The 25,047-nt window shown below is 46.3% G+C and overlaps 1 long non-coding RNA gene across 1 annotated transcript in view; it reads left to right on the top strand.

Moving 5' to 3' along the window:
- The first annotated feature begins 409 nt into the window (after positions 1 to 409).
- The window catches only part of LOC138299693 (uncharacterized), a 331,880-nt gene continuing 307,242 nt past the window's right edge, over positions 410 to 25,047 (top strand). Inside the window, exons 1-2 of the long non-coding RNA XR_011204811.1 lie at positions 410 to 770; positions 17,309 to 17,427. This is a non-coding gene — a long non-coding RNA (uncharacterized lncRNA). The remainder of the gene's footprint in view (positions 771 to 17,308; positions 17,428 to 25,047) is intronic.

The following is a 25,047-nucleotide window of genomic DNA, read 5'->3' as shown; positions in this document are numbered from 1 at the left end:
GGCAGGAGTGTGAAGGGGAAGAAAGGACAGCGAAGGACACAGCGAGAGAGGGAGAGAGCGCAGGAGAGAGTAACACGGGGAGCAGGTAAACCCGAAGGAAGAAAGTAAGGGTGAGGCGAGGCAGTGAGGTACAAGATGAGGTGAAGCAGCCGAGGGAGGTGGCAGCAGGGAGGGAAGGGGAAACAGAGAGACGAGAAGGCCAGAGAAAAGAGATGAAGCGAGAAGGGAGGTATGGGTGAGCTGAGTGGAAGAGGAGAGGAAACAAAATAAATGGTTAACTGAAAATGTGGAGGGTAGGAAGGGGAGAGGACCAAGAGGCAATAAAGAGGATCGGAAAGAAGGGGATGTGGAAAGGTGGAGGATATGGAGGGAAGGGAAAAGATTGCAGAAGATGGGAGAGGAGCAGAAAGAGGGTGAGGAGAGAGAAGTGGAGAGAGGGCTGGGGTGAGGTGGAAAGAAGCAGGAGAAGATAAGAGGCGAGAAGGGGAGCGAGGGGGAAGGCCACGTTAGGATGAGATAGGAGAAGCATTGAAGGGGAAAGGGCGGAAGCGAGAGAGGTCTATATATATATGTATATATATACACACACACACACACACACATATATACACACACAGAGTTATGAAGAAACAGTAGGAAGAGGGGTGGGAGAGCAGCCGCTGCAGCCCCCAACCAGACTCGCAGAGCATCCCCTATCGCGAGAGGGAGTGGGCGTAGAGAGAGGACATGAAGCGCCACAGCCTGACGCAGCAGGTGTTCTCCCACACAAGGTGAGCAGGAATGAATGGAGGGGGGTGGAGGGAGAGAGAGAGGTTGAAAATATTTGGGTGGAGTGCAGTAGAAGGAAAGGGCAAGGAAGAGAGACAGTGGATGGAGAAGGAGGAGGGAACTAGTGTTGCTATATCTGTGGGTTTGTAAATCTTTGACAACACTTGTGAACTCATAAACGGTGCAAAGAGAGCCATGCTGCAGTGAACTGGGATACTGCTGCAACCCTCCAATACGTCATGTTGCCTCTGTTTTCAATACATCGCCTAAGAGTACTCTGCGTGACTCACACGCTAGAATACACCTGCTTCTGTTGCTCTACACATCACCAGGCCTGCCATAGGACATACCGCATAGTTTGCGCTATGTTATGTTACGTGTATTTGTAGAGCGCGCTAACTCTGGATGGTATCCTGCTGCTGACCAGGTGTGAGCGTAGAGCACCCTGGGCTGGCAGCGCGGAGTGGTGGGAGGGGCTTAAGGAAGAGCCCAGTGTTCCACTTCTTGCGGAGCTCGAACAGCGAGGAAGAGGCTCTGGTGTGATGCAGTAGCTTGTTCCACGCTGTAGGAGTGATGTAGGAGAGCGCCCAACCCCAGGTCTGGTTGTGTGTATGCGAGGGATGTGCGCAGGTAGGGGTGCGCCTCTGCGGGGGGTCTAGAAGGTTTGTGGAAGGAGATGCGACTTTTGAGGTAGGCAGGGCCTCGTTGTGTAGTGCTTTGAAGGTGAGGAGTATATCATTCCTTCTCTATACCTTTTCCTTTCCTCTACTTTACACCGGCTCCAGAACACATCCACTCCTGTCTTTATACACTACCCCTGATCTAGAATAACCCCCTCCTGTAGCTCTATTATAGATCCTCCGTCTCTCTATAATATCCTATTTATAAACTCTCTTGTCTCTGTACATCTCGCCCGCCCAAGAATTTATCTCTGTAACTGTTCTATACCAATCCCACTCAAGACTATATTCCTTCTCCTCTCCCTACATCACCCCTGCTCTGGAATATATGTGCTTGTGTGTTCCTATAAATCATCCATGCTCTACAATATATAGCATCCCATTATTATTATTCTCTATCACTCCCACTCTAAAATATATCCACACTTGTCAACATGCACCATATACGCCCTCCCACATATCCCTCATTGTTTTACAACATCCTCCTGCTCCAGAGTATGCACCTCTTGAGCTACACATCACCCCTGCTCTGGATAGGTCCCTCCTTCACTCAGGCTCCAGCATACAAACATCCTTTCCCTTAACACCATTCCTTTTCTAGAAGATATCCCCTCTTTCTTCTCTACATCACTCTAGGTCTGACATATATACCCTCCTCGTGTTAGTCACTACCTCTGCTCTTGAAGACTTCTCCCTTCACTGTATACCGCCCCTTCCTAGAACGTATCCCTACGTATCTCCACATCCCCTGCAATAGAATATATCCTCTCCCGTTGCGCGACATCACTCATGCAAGACTATGTCGTCCCCTTTCAGTCTACATCCCCACTGCACTGGCAGACATCCCTTCTTGCCCTCGAACCGACCACTGGTGTGACCCCTGTATTATATGATGCATCTGCACCTTCTCTGCAACAGATCGCTCTCTCCGTATCACTTCCTACTATACAACATACCACTTTTAGCTCCTTGTAATGCACCACCCCAGAATGGGCATATACCCTTCCCGTTCCTCAAGAGGTCACATCGCTTTAGGATGTACTGTCTCCTGTTGCTCGAGACTGGGTCGCAAGTTCCGGAAAATGTCTATTTCCTTCACTCTCTCACCCTCGCACTACAATGACTTACTCCCACTCGGAAGCACTTCCATTCTAGAATATATGTATCTTCTAGTCTCCATCAAACATCACTGCCACAGTGGATTATGTCCCCTACTGCCACTCCCTGATACATCACCCTTGCACTAGAAGATATCTTCTTATGTTTGGCTCTGACATATCACTCCAGTCTAGAACACGTCCCATCCAGGCTGTAGAATTTCCTGCTTGCTATAACACATCACTGCGCTCTCTAGAACTAAAAGTTAGAGGACCTTGGTACCGCTGGTTCGGATATTGCGACCCAGCTGCTGATTCGTTATCTTTTATCATGCTGGGAAGCACCTCATAAGTCCCAGGATGTCACCCTGGCCTTGTTTAGAATAGTTCAGAGGAACACATCGTGTACACACACCCACGCACACGCACACACACACACACACACACACACATATATATTAAACCACGGATCTACCAAATCAAACCTCTGTTCTAGCATCTGTAACTAGGTAAATAAACTATTGTATATGTTTGCAGAGAAGAATAAAATGCTGCCTCGCTCATTTCCCGTAAAGGAAACCCTCTTATTAAAGCCGAGGTCGCAGGCCTCCTTCTGGTTGAAAGCGCACTGGCGCCCTCTGGAGGAAAATGAATTGCCTTTATGTTGTCTGCCTATTAAAAACACTCGTTGATGCAAGTGACAATCCAGCGAGTCATAATTTGTTTAGCAAGTGATGCCCTTGAAAGGTCATTCATACGCCCTTTCTTTGTCCATGAAAGTATTCACCAGGGTGAGAATAGAATGGCATATAAAACGAAGCCCTCGTTCTTTTGAACATTGGCTGCCTTGAGTATATAGAATAGGTTTTTGGCACATTGACTCAAACGCCAACAGTAAGTCAGACAACTGGCCCATTTGTTGCTACCAATGTGTCTCTGTAGCTTCTGCGCAGATCGCATCCGTAATCCTGTTTAAATGTCAGCAAAACGCAAGAGGGCACCAGCCAAAGCAACCATAGAACTTTAGGGCCTCATTTATTTTTAGGCATGCTCTAGGCCCCTTTTTCCCGTAGCAGAATTGAGTAATAGACTGTGGGAGGTGCTGAGTGAGACTAAAGCCGGGCACTAGGGGCCCCTCACAGAGAAGAAGAGAGCTCTACACGTAAGATTCCAATCAGTGAACCGGGTTTTTTGGATGCCTTGCAGCTCCACCGTACCTGTCATAACTTGAGAGGGGTGGCATTCTTTTTTAGTCCTTCCATTCACACCACATAAACTTATTTAGGATTAGTGTAAGGTGGGACCAAGTCCCGATGAAAGCACATCACCCAGCAGGGCATTGAGCAGTGCTGAAACATGTCGACACAATTGACTTGGAGGGTTTAATAAACACCCTTTTGTTTCTATTTTGTGTGAAAAGGGCGGTATGAATAAACCAGACAGGTAACCACCCCTTACATAATATGAAGCAGGTAGGTCATTTTGTGAAGCTATCTTGAGTAGCTGGTGTAGGAATGGAAACAGAGTAGATGAAATTCCCCCTGCACTCTGGTGAAAAGTCATCTGATATCGCACCGACCTCTCAAAAGAGCTTTCATTGACACCTGCCATGGGAAGAAATATTCTTACATTGTTGAGGCAAGTGAAACCTATGATAAATCATGCTACTTCTAGTATGCGACAGTTAGTCATAGGTTTTACAATCTATATCAAGAAGTTCAGAAAATACACACATTCATTTAGTCTTATATCCGAAGTAGACCATGGTTCCTTCAAATACCATCGACGGGGTCTTTGATAATATTGAGTTACACTGCTAAACGGGGTTGTGCACGGCAGACAAGGTCTGAGCCACCATGGGCTGGTGGGCAGTATTAACCTTGCGTATTCACTTCTTCTCACGGGTCTCTTGTGCTGCCGTGTCCTTGAGAAGGTCAGTCGCTCCTACATCTCTACAGCTGACCTGGTGTGGGAGCCAATGTTCTGCTGCCTTGTCCTGATTCTGTGAACTTCTGGATTATCTCATTCTCTTTACCCTGAAAACGTTTTTTTTGTTGCATCCAGATGCCTATCAAGTAAACGCTCTGCACATCAGGAAGTAAGGCATAGAGCGGCAGCTGAGCAACTTTTCTCAGGGCAGATGAGGTTGTGGTAGATTGCACAACTAAATGAGTTCACTGTTGATGACCCTGGGTGTTGCAGAACATCAGATACGGCCCACTACAGAACGTCAGCCTTGTCAATTTCCACTTATTCAACTGGTGTCGCAACCACTTGCCTTAAGGAATACTAGCTTCACTCCAGATCACATGCTGCTTCAGTAGCTTTGACAAAAAACTAGATGCAAACCATTCTTTACAAAGCAATCCGTTTCTTAAATCGAGCCTCTAGAAGGCGCAGACACTGTTGTGAGGTGTATTGTGGCTTACCAAGAACATAGTGCCCACCCACTTCCTTCTACTGGGTTGCACAGCATTAGGGATGCTGTGCAGCTTGATTAAGAACCATTGGCAAAGCGAAAAAGTCACAAAGGTGAGACCTCCTGGCTTTGCCAATGCTTGCTTCAGGTGGTACCATGAGAAATACAAGAGCCTTCCCCCGGTATCCGCAGAATGCTCGAGTGAAGACTCAGCCACAGGCACAAGATGGTCTGGAGTATGAAAAGGGCACCTCTTCAGTGCTGTTCTAGAGACTGCTGGCATAAGACGAGTGTCCCCTTCTGAGAGACACCTGGCCGTCCAGCTCGGGGCACTGTAAAAGGGTACATGCTATACCTCGTCGACGTGTACAAAAGCTTCTGGGAAGAAGGGGTCTGTATAGAGTGCTTACAAGGCATGGGCCTCTGAGAGGATGGAGAATGATCACTTACATTGTTCAGTGAACTAGACACAGGCGATTAAAGTGGCATACGTTTTTATTGGCTGCCAGTGAAATTGCTTCAGCTGCTTTGCGTCACGTTCAGATTCGACTGGTTGCTCACTAAGACTAAACACATGATTTTTACACTGCCAATGCTTGACCTTCCGTGGTTAGATACAACACCGCTTGCCAAAGTACCTTTAACTGGGCGAACAGGTGGACATTGGGATGTAAACGTGTTTATCTCTGGGAATCCAAGATCCGAGCACTGTCCAGAAGAAGGACAAGGATACATGTGCACACGTCTCCCACTGGAGGGGGCAACAGCCAGAATGGGGTCGAGTTTCAGCCAGTTTGTCTTCATGCAGTTGTGGACTGGCGGAAGCCTGGTTTGAAACCTCTACTTATGGCCCGTGGGGGAGGGGGTGGGCGGAGGAGGGGCGGGAGGGGGGGGGGGGGGGATGGAACGTAAAAACAAAACAAAAAAAACAATGGACTTTGCCAGTCGTGCTGGTCCGCACAACCATAAGTGCTAATGACTTTACATATTGTGTAAGTGATGGTATGTGTGATGTCTTCAATGATATATCCAAAAACATCATTGAAGCCCAGGAACTTCAGGTGCAGGCCCTACGCTCTGCAACCGTTTCCTAGGGCTTTCTTTGTGCAACTCGTAGATGTTCCCAGAGTGCTCTGGGTGCAGTGTACTGTGTGCAACCATTGAAGGTGTACAGTGTTTTGGGGATGTTGGGCTTGGGCTTCCTAAAGACCATGATCTTAGCATTCGTCCTCCCGAGCCAATTGGGCATATCCTTTCACTACCTACAGCAGCCTTCAGTCCCAGGGTCAAGCCGGCCACTCATTATACCCAGAGCAGCTTCACAAAATTATGTTAACAGTAATGTGATGTCAACAGTGACATCATCAACACTGTCATCATGTATAGAGTGATGAGCAGTCTGTGTGGTACAGGGTAAGTATCGGTCACAAGCATACATTAACTGTTGAATTTCAGTGGTGTTTATGTTTTCTATCATAGCTATAAAACCTCTTCAACTGAGGTTCTTTGAGGGAATGGCTATATATATATATATATATATATATATATATATATATATATATATATATATATATATATATATAAACTTTTTTTCACACAAAATAACTTTTTTTTTCACCCGCGTATATAACAATTACTTCGCTTTAACGAACAAGTTACTTACCTTTAGTAATGCCTTTTCTGCTAGAGACAATCTAACACAGATTCCTCACTTTAGAATATTTCCCTGGCTTTAGCGTGGATCCGGAAAATGTTGAGCAGTGCCTCTGCATAACGGCAGGTGGCGTTGGTGACTCAGACGTCATCTACTTGTAAAGGGACATGCGTGGCACCCAGTGTGGGGCCATCAGTTTCTTTTGTGACTATTTCCGCGCCAAAAATGCAGTGCCACGTCACACTGATTTCTGACCAGTGTACACAATTTAATGGGATCTTTTAGGTGAAGAACAAGTTCGTAGAACGAGTAGTATCAGAGGGTTGGTGAGGAATCTATGGTTAGATAGTCTCTACCAGAAAAAGCAACACCAAAGGTAAGCAACTTGTTTTGCTGATAAATGCTTCTAACCTCCGATTTCTCACCTCAGAATTGATGTCAAAACAATACCTTCTCAAGAGTGGGTCTGCAACTTGGCTTAGACCAAAAAGTCCCGTCTGACTGAACGCGCAAAATGCCCATCCCAACGGAACTGACTGTCAAGGCTGTAGTGCTTTGTAAACACTTTGTAACATGTGGCATGGCGCCCACATAGCAGCCTGACGGATGTCAAGTGCAGTCACGCCACATACAAGCACAGTAGTAGCAGTTATGGTTCTAATGGAATGAGCCAGCACGCCTTCAGGAGGCTGCTTTTTGGCTAGTGCATAACAGGTTTTGATGCAGAGTACAATCCATAGAGAGACGGCCAGTTTCTGCACCACCTTGCCTTTTTTCGTTCCAGAAAATCTAATAAAGAGATGATTGTCCACCCAGTATTCTCTGGTGCAATCAAGGAGAGGGCTCTTTTTGGGTCTCAACAAGGGAGCCTCTACTCTGTCTTTGAAAGATGAAGTGGAGAGAAAAATGTCAGCAGTGTGATGTTCTGACCGACATGGAAGGGGGTCACTACTTTTGGTAAGAAGGAGGTACAAGTCCAAAGACCCGCTTGTTTGGGTAGCATCTGGTGTATGGGGGGTAAATAGAAAGAGTTTGAAGCTTGCTCACCTCCTGCAAGATGTAATTGCCACTAAGAAGCCTGCCTTAAGTGTCAGAAGCCTCAAAGGGCAGCTGTGCATGGGCTCAAAGGGAGAACACAGAAAAGTAAGAACCAAATCAAGGTCGCACTGGGGCATAACAAAAGTGTTAGGTGGGACAGAATCTGTAAGCCCTTAAGGAAATGTGTCACAATGGGTGACTTAAAAAAAGAGGGTTGATGCTGCAACAACAAAAAAAGCCAAAATGGCAGACAGGTAACCTTTAACAGTACCCAGGGCAAGGCCTTGCTGGACCAAAGACAACACAATCAGCAGCCATCTCTGACAAAGAGGCAAAAAGTGGGTCAACTTGTTGTGAGTACCACAAAGTAATAAACTTGTCCCAAAAGCTGGCGTATATGTTCCTTTTCAAAGGACGCCCGGCTGTCAGAATAAACACAGGTTTCAGAAGGAAGATTAAAGACACTCAACAGTCACTTCTCAACCGCCAAGCAAGAAGGTGGAAAGTGCACAGGTTCAGGTGCAAGACTCTGCCCTGTTGCTATGACAGGAGATACGCCAGAAGGGGTCACCTGATCGGAGGACAAATGCTCTTGCCCAGTTATACTAGGTACCACACTCTCTTTGCTTTGTCCAAACCAGAGCCACAAGGATGACATGGGTTCAGTCGGTTCTGAACTTTATGAGAACGCAGGGCAGGAGAGGTATCAGCTGAATTGTGTTCAGGTGTACTGAGTTCTATTCTAAAAGGAACGCTTCTCAAATTGAGAGCCACTTTAGAAACTCCAGCTTGCAAAACTGCTGACATTGTGGGTTCTTGGCGGTGGCAAACAGATTGACCCGAGGCTCTCCCAGTTCTTGAAAGAGACCTCACGACCTGTCTGGATGGAAATGCCATTAATTTTCAGAAAGATACCAGTGGCTGAGTTTGTCTGCCCTGATGTTCAGACATCCCACCAGATGACGTACGACCATGAAGATGTCCTGACTCCAGCCTTGTCCAGAGGTGCAGGGCCTGATGGCGCAGGGTCCGCAATCCCACTTTGCCTTGTTTGTTGCAATTTGTTGCAATACCACAAGGCAGTGGTAGTGTCCATGAACTCCTGGACCAGTCTTCCCCTGAGTGATGGGAGAAATGCTTTTAATGCCAAGTGGATGGCCCCAAGATCCAGCATACTGACTTGGAGTAGAGACTCTACCGGAGACTAGAGTCTTCTGATTTATACCTCTCCCAGATGGCCACCCCAGCCCAAAAGAGATACATCAGTCATCACCACCAGCTCTTGGTGGGGAAGGAATTGGGGTCTGCTGATTACCCTACTGCGGTTCGTCAACCATCACTGCAGATCTTTTGCAGTTTGCTTTGGAATCTGGACCAGGTTGGAGAGATTACTCTGGTGCTGTGCCCACTGGGACTTCAGATCTCACTACAGAGCCTGCATGTGCCATCTGTTGTGTTTCACCAGCAGGATTCAGGAGGCAATCAAACACAGTTGCCTCTGAGTCAGTTGCACCAAGTTCCAAGACTGAGGCTGAAGATGAGGATCATAACCCAAATGCCCAAGACTCTATGCTCCAAGATAAGCGAGGAACTGCACAGTGTCCAGAATGGCTCAGATGAAAGGGATCATTAAAGAAGAAATCAGGTGTGACTTTGGTGTGTTGATAGTGAACCCCAGTAAACGCAGGAGGTTTGCAATAGTCTGAAGGTAGGTGACAACTGCCTGGGGAGAGCCCACCTTTAGTAGCCAATTGTTGAGGTAGGAGAATACTGGGATCTCTGACCTCCAACAATGTGCTGCAATCACTGTCACCACTTTCATGAACACCTGAGGTGCACTGGTGAGACCAAATTAGAGCACAGTGAACGGGAAAAGCTCTTGCCTCACTCTGGCCATGGGCCTGCAGGACTGACATTTGGAAGTAAGCATCCTGGATGTCCAACACTACCATCCAGGCTTTGGGATCCACGGCAGCCAAGACGTGGGCCACTGTGAGCTTTTTAAATTTCTCTTTTCATAGGAAGGTGTTGAAGAGGCTGCCATCTTTTTTTCAGTGGACAGAGGCCTCCGTCCTTTTTCAGCACCAGAAAGTAGCGTAATAGTAGCCATGGCCTACTTCTGATACAGTTATCCTCTTGAAGACTCTTTTGGCTAAAAGAGCCTGTACCTCTTGACACAGCAAGGAGAGGTGTTCCTCCGTCGGTCAATCTGAAACAAGTTGCAAAGGTGGCTGGGTTTCCAGAAATGGAAGAAAGTAACCCATTTGGAGAATACGAATCACCCACTTGTCTGATGTTATAGCTCACCATTGGAGCAGGTGATGCCTGATCCTGCTGCTAACAGAATGACTGTGCTAAAGAGGCTTGGAGGCTGCGGCAGCTGGAGGAACAGGGGATTGGACAGTGCGCCGACTCTGAGTCCCACATCCTCTTTGGAACGTCATCCACAGTCACGTAAAGCCTAGGAACCCTGATGATCTTCGGGGAATGGCTGATATTGTGGACGCAACTGAGAGCTCTTACCATAGCAAAGAAGAGACGAAAGAGTGCAGTGGGTGTGGTGGCAGGGTGGATCCCAAAGTCCTGGCAGTGACCTGACTGTCCTTAAATCGCTCAAGTGCTGTATCGGACATCGAAGGTCATGTCTATCAGTGACAAATGGACATCTCCCAAGAAGCCATTTTATCTCAGCCCGGCATGGCAGCAAATGCCACAGTGGAGGCGATGGCCCTGCCCTGTGAGGGAGTGACGTGTAACCCATATGGATGGTCAACTTGGGCCTGGTTCACAATAGCTCAGACCTCCTCCGAGACCATGAGTGGCACTTGCACAACTATGTCCCATAAGGCGTGGGTGTACCAGCCCAATAAGTATGTGGTGTTTACCGACCGGCTGGTGAAAGAGAACCCTCTTCCTCAAGACCAGCCTCTTTGATTTCCTGTCTGGATGGATGATAGGGAACAAGCTGGGATTGACTTGGGCGGCCAAGGCCTGCACCAACAGGCTCTCGGGGTGGGTGCTCGGTGAGGAAAGCTGGGTCACCAGGAGTAGGGTGGTGGTGACTGGCAATCATCCTAGTCACTCATCCTCTTGTGTAGTGCTTTGCACAAGCCTCCAGAACGATGCCTGTTAGGGCTTTGTTGCAGGGAAGTAGGGGCTCTGCATCTGATAGCCCCGGTTAAAGCACCTGTCAAGATGTTGGTCTTGACCTGGATGGGAGTGATCTCTGCTGCCCTCCTTATGACCATGGTGAAGGATGTGCCTTCTTTCATAGCAGGTCACAGAGCTGAGACCAGGCCAGTATCTGGAGACGTGTCCAGTCAACTGGCATCTTCCAACCCCTCATACCAGTTGTCTTTATTGTAAGAGTGAGCCAGTTCATCAGATGGATCATGGAGCTGGAAGCCGTATTCATCACCAATGCCAAAATCCAATTTCAGTCTATCAAGGGATAAAGGCAGCTTGTCCGAACTGGATGGCTGACGGGGCCGATCAGTGCAGGAGTTGACATTTAGCAGCATCACCTAAGAGTTGTACAGAAGAATGGGCTCTACATTGTGGGGTCCGCCAGTGACGCCGGTTGCTGTGTCAGCAGGACATGTTCAGGTGTAAGTCTCGGCACCAGAGTCAATGTGGATCCAAGGACGGATCCAGGGGGCCCGGCCAGCATTGGGAGAATGCTCATGGGTGGTATTTCTGCTGGAGCACACCCTGACTCCATGGGGTCCGAGGGCATGCCTGAGGGAGTAGGTTGCCCAAAAATAGAGTGTATGGCCTGAAAGGACTCCTTAAGTTAGGCAGGGGTCCATCAGGCTTCAGGAATTCAGGGAAGCGTGGAGCGGACCCAGCCTCCAGCTCAGTAAGAGGAGTGTGGAAGCAGGGCCTACAAGAATGGGTAGAGAGGAGGAAGTTAAAGAATGCTTCGACTTCTTTTTGTGCTGCTTGGACTCACCCAACTTCACTAAGGACATCTTCAATTCTGAAGATGACCAACTGCGAGACGAACTCCGTGACTGGGCTAGAGATATCTCTTGGGCTAGTGATCTCTCTTGGGATCGAGACCGGAAACAATGTCGTGCCTTCTTGTGCCATGCTGCCAGGAGTTTCATGGCTTGGCCCTGAATCGCCTTTGGGTGCATCGACCGACAGTCAACGCAGGACCTGGAGTCATGCTCTGAACCCCAGACGCCAAGGCAAACCAAGCGAGGATCAGAAACCGACATCTGTCTGTAACATTCCGCACAAGGTTTAAAACCTGTAGGTGTGTTAAGTAACATGTCCCTAGCACACCGGGAGCAATATCTCAAAATAAGCTGACAAAAAGGTCGAAATGGTAATGAAAAAATGACAGAGGTAGCTCTCAGGATCCACACTGTTGACATAGAAAGAAAGAGACTAGCGTCACCACGCCCAGGTGGCACCTATATAGACACAGCCCACTTTACTTCCAAAAAGGACAAAGTCGATGCGGAGCCACTGGCTCCACCTGCCATTGTGCAGAGGTACTGTTCAAGATTGTCCATATCTAGTCTGATGCCTGGGGAATATTCTAAGGGAAGGAATCTTAGGTTAGAGTCTCTATCAGAAAAATATTTTCTTTAAATATCAGTCAAAAAGCATGGGTTGTTAAAACATTGGGTCAGTGACACAAAATCTAAAAACAGCAGGCAAGGTATTTACACACCCTCAACTCCTGCCCCTAAAATGCACTGTTCATGTCCCTGCATAGGATATCAAGGTTATTTATGATTTGTCTGACAACATTTCGCAACTGCTTTCAACGTAACCTTTCTAAGATTTTTGCTAAAGTTTTAACAGTGAATTTTAAATGTTTTATGTGATATACCACACAGCATTTTCCTGCACCCACTGTCTACAAGGAATGGTATTTGATGACGTTCGAGAGCCTCTGACCATAAGTTGTGCGTTCTTTGACTACCCCTGTGTCCAGCTTTTACATCCCTGAACTTGTAAAACCATGATACTTAGATGTAGTATATATGTGGGTGGCTGGGCTCAACAGTTTCAGTGCACCAGGACACCTTACTTTTTATATTGCCCCATTGTTTCACAACTTTTTTTGCCTCATAGGTGATGATAATTATACCAAAAGGCACTGAATGAATGGCAAGCATTTTCTACACGTCCTTGGACGCCCTGTACCAAGGTCCACATATGAGTGCAAGGCTCTCATTTTATGTTGTCTGTCAAGAGTTTGTGATTATTGTTTTGCTGTAATCCTTTTCTTTCTATTTCTATTTGATCATATTAATTACACCAAGCAGGCAGCATGACAACGATCATGCTGACTTTATTCCACGCTTCCTTAGTTGCAGCATGCTTATGTTCACATGGTCACATATTCTGTTAATTCAGAGGTGTTTGCCTGTTGCTGCTCTAAGTATTTAATGGTTGTAATGCTGTTGGCGTATCACTGTCAATGTATGGGTCGCACATAAAATGCCACTATTATGAATTCCGTTCGCCCAGCTTATGATTTGCCTAGCGAGATTGCTATACATTAACCATGTAGCTTGTCAGCCAATGGAAACATCCATCAGACAAATACACATTGCACTAATATGCATTAATAATCCATGTTTGCATATCTGTCCAACATAGCAGGTGGGAAAGTAAGCAAAAGGCAAGGAATAAAGCTACACAATACTTCAAGGCCTAATCTGGGATCCTTTTATTAAGTTTTTGGGCAATTCACAAAGACAATTCCCTGGGGTGGTTCAAAAATAAAAACATAATTTTTCGGGACTTCACTTATACTTTACTCTACAACCACCCTGCACCAAATTTGGGAAAAACAATTAGAGAATGTCAAATTTTTTTTGCATTTGGTACCGACTGTTGAGGAGGTTATATAACAAGTTACTTACCTTTGGTAAAGCTCTAGATGCCTATTCCTCACCTTTTGAGCATTCCCTAGGCAACAAACTGGATGTGCAAACTTTTCAGTAGTACCTCTGTGCTGCGGTAGGAGGCGCTGTGTGGCTGGACACTGACACTGTTCCACTCCAGAAATGACGTGCAGAGACTATGAAGGCCCCTCTTCCACATATTGATGTCAGTTGCTTTCAAGTGTTCCGGCCTCCAGATGCAGAGCCCCTAAAGCACACTGATGTGATCAGAGTGTTGATTCATAGACTTGTTATCTTATTTAAGGGTAGAGTCCAATAACAGAACAGAAAGGATAGGAGGGTTGGTGAGGAATCTGTGATTAGATAGAGCCTCTACCAGAAAGAGCGTTACCAAAGGTAAGTAACATGATAGAAACTCCTAGCCACAGATTCCTCACCTTTAAAATAGATACCTAAATAGTAGCTAATTACAGGTGGCTCTGTGAATGGACTCAAACCAGAAAATCCTGTAGAGCCGAGCATGTAAAATGCCCTTTTAAGCAGACCTGACTGTGCAGGCAATAGTGTTTCTGAAACGTGTGGAGGGATGCCCATGTTGCCGTCTAGCAAATCTATAAGACAGGCACTCCATGTGTTAAAGCAGTAGTAGCAGCCTTGGCCCTGGTAGAATGAGAACACAGTCCTTCCGGAGGCTCATTTTTAGCCAGTCTGTAGCAGATTTTAGGGCAGAGCATGATCAAGTGGGAGGTGGTTTTCTTCTGCACCACCTTACCTTTTTTTACTCTACAAAATACCATAAAGGGCTGATCGTCCACCCGGTGTTCCTTGGTGTGATCTGTATAAAAGCTCAGCACTGTCTTGGTGTCCAAGCAATAGAGTCTCTTTTCATTAGAGGGGTGGGGTGGAGCACAGAATGCCGGCAGGGTAATGGTTTAACCAAAGTGGAACGGCAGTTACAAAATTTGGTAAGAATGATGCTGAACTCCGCAGAACCAGTTTGTCTGGGAAACAGGTGGTGTACATCAGGTTCACACGGAGAGCTTCCAACTCACTCACCCACCACACCAATGGTGACCAGAAACACAGGGCCTGATTTAGAGTTTGGCAGATGGGTTACTCCATCACAAATCTGACGGATATCCCATCCACCATATTATGATTTCCACAGAATATAAAGGAATCATAATAATGAGGACGGGATATCCATCATGTTTGTGACGGAGTATCCCCATTCATCAAACTGTAACTCAGGCCCACAGTCTTGAGGGTGAGAAGCCACAAGGGGTAGCTGTGGAGCAGCTCATAGGCAGTGCACATCAGGAACGTAAGGACCAATTAAGATCCCAATGGGGCATGTCAAAGGGGAAGGGAGGAAACAGATGTACCCATTTTAAAAAACTCAGAACAAATGGTCAATTAAACAATGAAGACTGATCTAGCAATCACAGAAAAGGCAGAAAAGCTGACAGATACCCTTTAATAGTCCCCAAAGCAAAGTCTTACTGGGTGAGGGCAAAAACAAATACCAAAACACCAGATAACTTCGCCTGGAGGGGATCTATCTGGTGAGTGCCACACCAAGCTACAAATTTGTACCAACGATAGGCACATGCAGTTTATCCCAAGGGACACCTGGCTGCCATGATACGTGTGGATAACGGGTACGGCCACACGTATCGGTATCCACACGTATCATGGCAGCCAGCCAGCGGTAATAGGAGAGACCACTACTCCATGAAGACGCACAACTTTGGAGCTGGGGGTAGCAGCATCCGTGTGCCTCCAAGGGGCCCGTGCCTGTATCTAGGAGCATCATCACTTAGAGTGAGATAGTTTCCCTATTTACAAGAAATAATTACCATTGTGTTATACACAAGAGGAGTATAAATACCTTCTTAGTGAGGACTGGGTACTTTTAGGTCATTTGATCCGTAGGGATGGTTAGGGCAAGAAACATGTTGACCATAATATCTGGAGAGTAGATAAGTAGTCACACCCGACATTAGTATTTTCCTCCATCTTTATATGAAGAGTAGAGGATATGTTTGCACCTGCGGGGAATTAGGCCTTTATACCTGTTATGTCGCCTCTATCTGTTTTTAATCTTGACAGAGGTTCCTACCCATACAATGATTAAAGATTCCCTTTTTGGTACTTATAGTTATTTTTAATCTCACATTATCCAGTCCTCTCTTTTCACCCTATCCCTTCTGACAGCAATGATCAGCATAATTAGATTGGAGCTGTGCAAAATCCATGATCCCAAAGGCTTCAAATAGATCTCCCAAACTTTTGCAGCCGGCAGCCTGCCAGGATGCAAAGGAAGGGCCCTGTTCTGCTGTGGGAAAGTCAGGGTTATCTATAAACAGGGTCAGAGGGGATATGCGTGTGGAAAATTTGTACCGGTTTTGTACTGTGTCCCAGACCCCTAACGTGGCACAAGTCACTGGGGAGATATACACTCCTGACGAGCATAGGGTTTAGGCAGCCATGGTATATTCCAGATGTATATGCCGGCCACTGCTTGCACTATGAAGCACCAGTGTTTCTCCATGTACGGCCTAGCCCATTCCACCATGTAGCGGAGTTGGGCCGCCTGGTAGTATCTTAAGTGAGGCATGCCCAATCCACCCTCTGAGGATGCCAGGTAAGCCTGCTTCTTCACAACACGTGCCTTTTTTCCACCCCAGATAAAGTCATTGATGAAGTGCCACAACTTGCTGAGGACATGTGGGAGGGCTGCAGCGGTAGAGTGTACATTCCGTATAGAAACTTCAGTAGAAGGGTCATCTTAACCCGTGTCAGCCTCCCAAGCTACAGGAGAGAGAATCTCTTCGAGGAAGGGAGGTCAGATCTGGTAGTGGCCAGGAGCTTTGCATAGTTGCTTTCAGCGGTTTGGCCTGGTGTCGGGAGTATCCGGAAGCCCAGGTAACTCACACCCTGAGCTGCTCAAGTGAAGGGGAGGAGGTGTTCCAAGTGGGCCTGGTCTTCCTCAGGGAGGGTGAGGTTAAGAATATTAGACTTCGGGAACTAAAACCTGCACTATTCTAGATGGCTGCGAGTGTCCCAGATTATTCTCGTCACCATCCACAATGTATGCACTGGCGTTGTAAGAGGACTGCAGATGCAGGTGTGAAAATTTGTCACACGATCTATGGTTAACCTTGCATGACATAGAACGTGCCTGCCTTGAGGAGCCCTAGTGTGCGGGGGTGGGTGCTCGTCAAGGATTATTTTCAGACATTATTATGGATCAATGGGATTCCATATCTAGGAAGTTATTATTTGAACCTTCTTTGGACTTCATAATTTGAATTTATCTCTTGATTTGCAACATATTCCAGTTCTACCACGTTTTCTCAGTAAGGCCTATTTCCTGTGTTCTAATGCTATCATCTTGTCCAGCAGTAACTTGTAAATCTTCTTTTTCTCATGTTCGTGCTCTGATTTTTAGGTCGCGTCGACTAGGCAGCATAGGTGTGTGGTTGCTGAAGTCCTATTATCCACACCAAAGTTCCAAATCCCTCAGTTTGTCATTATGAGGAACGTATATTAAAAGTTATCAGACCTAGGACACAACATGCAAAGTTGGCAGATCTAGGGTACTACGTGCAAAGGTGGCTTGGAGATGTTTCCTTGCTGCACAGACATGACCTATTGGCTTGTTGTTTCTTCTTCTGTGTGATAACAAATGGCGTGGCCTAGAGTTAATTGTAAAGCTCGTGGTGTTCTGCAAGTGCCCTTTATGCTCGTTTCTAATGTGCTTTGATCTCTTGAAACAGGAATCAGTTCAAGGGAATCACCTCGGAGTCTCGGGAGTTTTGTGGAGAGAATGCTTCTGCTGCTGAGGGAGAGACAGAGCTCAGTGTAATGAAGCACAGATTCCCTTTACTAGGCCGAGGTAAGATGCTTGTGTTCAGTACTTCATTTGTAAAAAACGTAAGTGTCAGAGCCCGATGTATCGCTCAGGACGCCACCATAGGTGGTACTAGTCCCACTGTCCCTGGCAGCAGTGACAAATGCTATCGCACAATACAAGTGTATTATTATTTTTAAAAATATTGAACACGTTGTTTATGATCGCTACTCAAAAATGGACAGACTGCGCCATCATGTGGTAGAATGTCATAAATTAGTATTGGTGTTTACAAATAGGTGTCAGTGCTAAGTATCGGGAAACATTGGCACAAATTAAGCACTGCTTGTGTTGTAAATAGAGGAGGTTCCAACCTTACTGCTTTGCATACAGGAAACAACAAAAGCTGCTAGGAACTGTATTCCAGTCCGTGTCACTACCTTTACCGTCTTCACTATACTTTATTAGTGTTGCTCCCTGCCCACTATTTTTCTGGCATAACTGGCATTTTCATGCAATAAAAGGTAAAAAAATCTAGAAAATTATTAAAATCTGGCATTTTTCCTTAATGAAAAATAATCTTAAAGCAACATACAAGCTGAAAACAATTTAAAAGAAGGTTGATGCTTCTAGACTATTCTTAAATGTTTTTAAAATAAATGTAGACATTAGTGCTGTGTTAAAAAGAAGGCAGATGCTTTTACACAACCTATTGTTCAAGTACCAGCCCCTGGTCATTTCAGAATCCCCCACCCCCCAAAAAAAAACACCAATGGCTGCTATTTTTCTCTGAGAAAGGTGGCAACCCTTGCCCACACAGGAGAGAATTTAAAAGGTTTATATTGCTGCCTTTTTCCATAGATAAGTTGTGAATGTACCACAGTTCTACCAAAGCAAGATGCTGAGGTGAGCCTGGTAGACAGTGGAGCCATGCTTTGCAGTTGAGGCCATCAAGTATTCCCTGCAGTAGCCTTCCATCTGAAGGCAGCGACATGTCCTCTAACCCTTCTTTGACTATCTTTCTCCTGACTGCAAGAGAGAAGCAAGATGGCGGCCGCTTGATGCGGCCGGTTGGCATTCCTCTAACCAGACCAGGCACGGAATAGTGGTACGGTGAAGCACTCAGAGGAGAATGCTGGTGACTGCGTCAGTGTTTCTGCAGGCAGCTACTTTGTTTCTGATTCTTTGCAGCTTGCCAAAAACCAATACTTTGTCTCGGAAAAAAAAGTTATTACCCTCCCTTTGGTGGCTGGCTGCCTTCTGGGTTCCAAAGCTCTCTGAGCGCCTGCAGCAGTCGCGATTTCCAAGCGAGTATGCAGCCGAAAATCGCCAGTGGTGGGTCAAGCTCCTCTAGCTCCCTGGAGCAGAAGGCCCCTGCAGCTTCCTCCTAGATGAGTTCAGCAGGCACTGGGGCTGGCTTGATTTCCAGCAGCACTACATGGTAGGGCGGGAGGCGCCTGCCCGCAGCGGGGTGAAAGGCAAGAGCAGTTCGGCTCATACACTGAAGCCAGCGGGGACTGTCCTCAAGCTTCTTCAGGCCTTCAGTGCTACAGCAAGGAGTTCCCCAGCGGCATTGGAACTGGAGGGGGGGCTCCCCGGGTGGAGATCACAAACATGCTACTGTGAAAGCTGATGGTTATCTGGTTGATTGCCAGCCATAGAGTATTGGCTTGGTTGCTGTCGTCACCCCTCCCCTCATGTGAATTGGGGGAGTGGCGGCAGTCTCACCTGGCTCTTCCAGACAAGCACATACCCCGGATGATGGCTCAGAGCCCACTGTTCTCGGAGGGCACGTAGAGGGGGCAGTGGTGGAGGATTGTAGCTCATATAGCAGGGAGGGAGAGAGCATCCCTGAGGACCCCACAGCACTGCAGGTACCTCCTTTTGAGGGAACTCTTTTGGCCACAACTAACAGACCTCCCGGTTGGGGCTAGACAGGACTGCCTGAAACCCGGCCTTACTTGTAAGCTCTGACCCTGAAAACAATGATTATTTCTTCTAATTGCATGATGATGGTGAATGATCAGACCCCCTCCAATGGGTCTAGTGTTAGCGGCAGTAATGGTATCTCAGAAGATCTGACTGTTGTGCCACCATTCCCTACTGCCAGGAAAGTGGTTAAACAAGCAGGGGAGACACCCAGGGGTGCCAGGGACTTAAAATGGGTCTACACCCCCACTGAACAGCTGGTGGGCAGCAGAACAGCTGGCAGGCCGGATGGACCTTGTGATTCCCCCATCCCATGCCCTACTGTACTCAAAACTATTTTCCAAAGCATTATGGTGCACCGGGAGGAGACCCGAGACAACGACCACCAGTTGCAGGTAGCCATTCACAAATTACAGGGAGTGGTCCGTAAGGTCGCCAAAGCCTACAATACTATTATTGAATGCATCACAGATTTGGAGACAAGAACGGCTGTCTTAGAAGTAGATGCGGCAGGGGCTATGGGTCAGTTCAAAGCACAGGAGTCTCAACTAGTTGATATACAATGGAAGTTGGAGGATCAAGAAAACGTGCAAAGGCGTAACAATTTATGGGTGCTTGGGGTCCACGAAGACAGGGAAGGTGCAGACATATGGTCCTACATAGTGCACCTGTTTTGCCAAGGATTCCTAGATCTGGAATGCTGGAACTGGGCTCAAGAGGCTCAAAGGGCACCTCGCGTACCAATGGTTCAGAAGGCGCTAGCCAGGGTTGATGGAAAACCTAGAGCTATCCCAGTGTAAATGGGGAACTTTCTTCTGAGACTGGCAATGTTTGAAAAGGCCAGGCCAGAGGTGAAACGCACGGAGGGGGAATGTGCCTTTTTTGTTAGGCCTGTCTTTTATCATGTAATAGTTAAAAGGCGCTGGCAGCTTCGGCAGCTCATTAAGCCCTTTCAAGAGAAAGGAGCCCAGGCCTTTTTGCTAAATCCGGCCTGGCTAAAATTGATATTGGGGTAGCGAACCAGAGTTTTCACTTCCGAGATCAAGGCAAAAGACATTCTTCAGGAAATATGTATTAATTTGTGATTATGCCTATGCAGGATCCTCGGAAGTTGGTTTTTGGGCTCTTTGTTCAGGTGGTGGGGGGGCACTAAATTAGGCAGTTTCTCTTCTTTCTTTAGTTTAATACCGCATGCGAGTCAAGCCTCTGGCCCTTGGGGCACCTTTGGGGTTTTCTCTTTAATTTCTAGGGCGATTTTTTAATGGTTTAAGGGTTTGGGTCAGAGGTTACACTTCCATCAACTCAGGCCAATGGTCGGTCTGATTGCTTCTCAGGGGTGGAAGGTGGAAGAGCTTGGGTGGGGGGGTGGGGCTGAGAGCGGAGGGGTGGGAATGGTCGGGGTAGGGTGGCATTGGTGGGGGCTGGGCAGGGGGAGGTATAGAGTTTGGGGGTATAAAAAAAAAGAAAAAAGCCAAAAGGGTGTAACAAAGTAATGGTGGCAAGAAGTAGGCATATGGCCTGTTCAGCTTTTATGGAAACTATAGCACAAGAAGTTAGTGTCAGTTTGCGGAAGGGGGACGTGATGTCTAATGGGTAGTTTACTCATCTGTTCAGTTACCGTGGGTGGTTTAAATGATAAGGCGAAATGGCAGAGAGTGGCAGCAATTCTGGAATCTCTTGGTACTGATATAATATGCCGGCAGGAAACACATATTCCATGGGAAAAGAGGGACCTACTGTCCATTCAGGGGTATATGTTAGGGGCTTGTACTACTTAAAGCACAACAATTCAGGGTGTTGCAATTTTTACCAAAAACAGCATGGTCCGGTTAACCGGTCAAGGGCGGATAAATGGGGCAGGTGGGCAATTGTGGACTGAGCATGAGGATGGTGGTCTGCTCCATTTACGGTTCTAATCAGGACTATCCCAAAATATATGAAGACCTTGAGCTAGAGCTAGCAGGGTGGCCCACTCCGCTGGTAATATGTGGGGATCATTTGAAGGTAGGGAACCAGTATAGCTTTAAGTACAGTGGCCTTGGAATCACTAAAAAGAGAGTCACAGGATCGTAGTTGTTTGGGACGCAAAGAATATCCTTGATCCGGGTTATACGTACTTTTCAGCCCCGCATAACACATTTTTTAGATTAGATTATTTTTGGGTGTCTTCTAGTCTGATCAATAAGACAGTTATTAGGTAACTGTCAAGGCTTTTTGCAGATCACATTCGCCTAATTTTAGAAATCACGGACCAGGTTAACTTCAAATAATTGCAGAAATGGACGTTTGACAGACAACAGTTATCAAACGAGGGTTCTGTGGAGCACATGAGAAAATGGGCGGTTGAATATTCTGAGCATAATAGGTACAGCACTGCTAGGGGGATAGTATGGGACTCATTTAAAGCTGGGTTACATGGCAAAGTTATTAGTTAGTCTGCCTTCTGTAGAAAACAGGCATCCGTTGAGATTAGGGGAGTGGTTGACAAATTTGCGAGGTTGGAGGATGACCACACTGAGCAGATAGTGAGGGGTGTGGGGGTAGGGCAAATTACTTCTCAAATCCTGGCAGTTAAGGCAGAGATAAATAGTGATTATATGAAGAGGGAAGCAGAAAGGTTTCAGGCATTTCCTAATGAGAATTATGAGTATGGGGATTCTGTAGGGAGACTGCTTGCCTTACAGATCAGACATAAAGAACTAAAGAGGCGCATTGAGAAAATCAAAAGGCCTGATGGGACATTCACTACTAATACCCAAGAGATTGTTAAGAACTTTGAGTGTTTCTACCAAGCTCTTTACCATGAAGAAGCTGTGCATATTGACCTGGGTAACATTGCAGAAGGGGGGAACTTGTATGGAGGTAGAATACCAACGGAGTTAAACAGGGATCTAGAGGCGGATATTACCCTAGAGGAGGATTTGGATGCTCTTGTTTCCTTTGCACCCACTAAATCAGCGGGGCCTGACAGAATTCCTCTAGACTTCTATAAAGCTCTTCACATTGAGCTTGCGGCAATGCTATTAGACTTGTTTCCGGGCATGTAGCACAGTGGGGAACCCCCAACATCTTGGCATGGCACAGACATTGTAATATTTCCTAAAAAATAACAAGCCCTGGTTAATCTCTCTTCATACCGGCCCATAACCCTTATTAATGCCAATGCTAAATTGTACTCTAAAATATTGGCAGCACGATTGGGGAGAGTCATTGCCTGGTTGGTGTCGCCATAGCAACATGGGATTATACCTGGCTGAGGTACTACTGATCATATCAAACGTGCCATTGCGCTCTTTGATGTAATGGAAATCACCAAAGGCTGAATAGCCATGATATAACTAGATGCAGAAAAAGCCTCTGATAGAGTGGCATGGCAACATCTATGGTTTGTGTTGAGGCAGAAAGGTTTCGGGGAACGGTCTATTACAGACATCAAGGGGATGTACAATGTCCCATTTGCCCCACTACAGCTTATGGGGGTGGAATCTGCAAAGGTAATCATAACTAGAGGTACAAGTCAGGGGTGCTCTTGGTTCCCTATCTTATTTGCCTTATATATTGACCCATTTATAGCAATGCTGATGCAGAACATGGGGATTAGGCCTATTTGTGTAAATGGTTTTGATACAAAGGAATTGGCCTACACTGACAACATCGCAATGGTGACCTTGGACCCCGGCAAATCAATGGCGGAGATCAAGTGCTTAGCAGTGGACCACGGGAACATTCCAGGCTATTTACTAAATCAAGAAAAAACAGAGATTGTTTGCACGGAAAATGTAATATTTGTTTACAAGAGGCGGATGGAAACTGCTACTATTCTGGGGATTAAAATCAATGCTAAGATCTCAGCCCTATGCAAAAGCATCTTGAACCACTAATCAGTCAAATCAGTACAGATGTAAGGCGGATTAATGGTTTACACTTGTCTATTATTGGTAGATACAATGTTCTAAAAATGCTCATCTTGCCCCATGTATTGTACCTGGTTCACACCGTCCCATTAGTGTTCGAAGGGTCGATATTTCGGAAATTAGATGCCATTTGCACTAATTTCATCTGACAGTACCAAAGGGCTAATCGATTGCTTAAATATCTAACTTTTCCACGAGAGAGGGGGGGTGGGCTGTGCCCAGTTTTCTGTTTTATCAGTGGGCAGCTCTGCTGCAACAAATGGGACTGCTAGTATCGGCCGTTGGGTTTTATCCCATGCCTGGAGTAGTAATCCCCATCTATTAATGAACTCACGCACGGAAAGGTGGCTCAAGGTTGCCTCCTGCGATACATAAAGCTGTGGTACTACAAAAAGGTCCAGTTTAAGAATATGAGCTCAGCTTGGAAGGTATGAAATGGGGCTAAAAACTGCTGACGATCAAGCCATATAACAAGTATACCCCTTTGTGGCACTCAGTGCCTTTAGCGTCTAATTTGTATGATCTAATGGGTCGAGGATAGGAACAGGCTGGTCTCTGTACGCTTAGGAACCTCTATGATACTGATCAAATACGCCCTTTTGGAGAACTACATTCAAGGTTTGAGATAGTCCCTTGGTCCTTTTCTTAGATGTCATCAGGCTCAGACTTTTTTGAGACAGGTTGGCCCAGGTAAAATGTCTATGGAAAGAGTGGAGCTGCTGGAAGCCATGCATCAGAATGAGTGTAGGATTGGGCTGATATATAAAATGCTTAGAGATACTATGCCTTGTGATTTGGAAAAAATCGAGGTTGCGGTGGCTAGACGTGTAGGTGAGGGGGGTGTGGAAGTATATATGTGTATCGAACTAGGCATAGAGGTTTCACTGTCATCCAGTTTAAAAGTGCAGCACTATAAAGCTATCTTTAATCTATACTACACCCCTGCCAAGTTACATGGTTGGGGTAAAATGATAGACGACAGATGCTGCAGGTGCAGGGAGGGTCCAGCAGATATGCTACATATGTTCCATGGGTGTGTGAAGATAATCTCTCTGAAGGCGGGCATCAAGACTTTCCAGAACAAATTGTTTGGGGACAGCTTTAGAATTAGCACGCTGATGATGCTTTTTGGCTATGACAATAGTAATTCCTATAGTTTAACCCAGACTTACTTTATATTTATCTCCTTGGCTGTCACCCATCTATTAATCGCCACCACGTGGAAAAACCCCAAGCCCCAAAACTTCGGGTCTGGACAGGGTGACTAATGGGACTCTACAATATTGAAAGACCACTTTTTTAATTGTAAGGGCAAGAGGGATAAAGAGAGGTGTAAGAAAGACCTGGGCTCCATTGTCACTATGGCTAACTAGTTGCCTTGGATGCATTGACTGACTTGATCCCTCCATATAGCTGGGTGGGTTTGCGACTCCTCTTCTTCTGTATTTTGTGTATAACCTCATGTACATTTGATACTTCTTGTTTATTCATTGGCTTTCTCAATATGTGGCTTTTCTTTTGCTCTTTTCATGCCAATTGCTTTGTACCCCCTTTATGGTGTCAATATAAAATATTTGAAAAAGAAAATAGAGTTGATGGAAATGGCCTTTCTGCAGGGTCACCCCCAAACCTTTTGTCTTTCTCCTTCTCTTTTACTGACCTCATTTTTGCTGGCTTTAGGAACCTGCACGCTTTACCACTGCTAATAGGTGCTAAAGTATATGTTCTCTCTTCTTAAAACATGGTGACATTGGCTCATACCCAATTGGCTTATTTAATTTACTTGTAAGTCCCTAGTCAAGTGCACTACATGTGCCCAGGG

This window comes from Pleurodeles waltl, chromosome 6 (assembly GCF_031143425.1).
Source record: "Pleurodeles waltl isolate 20211129_DDA chromosome 6, aPleWal1.hap1.20221129, whole genome shotgun sequence".
Classification (NCBI taxonomy): Eukaryota; Metazoa; Chordata; class Amphibia; order Caudata; family Salamandridae; genus Pleurodeles; species Pleurodeles waltl.
The sequence above is the reverse complement of the archived record's forward strand: the minus strand, read 5'-3'. Positions and strand labels throughout refer to the sequence as shown.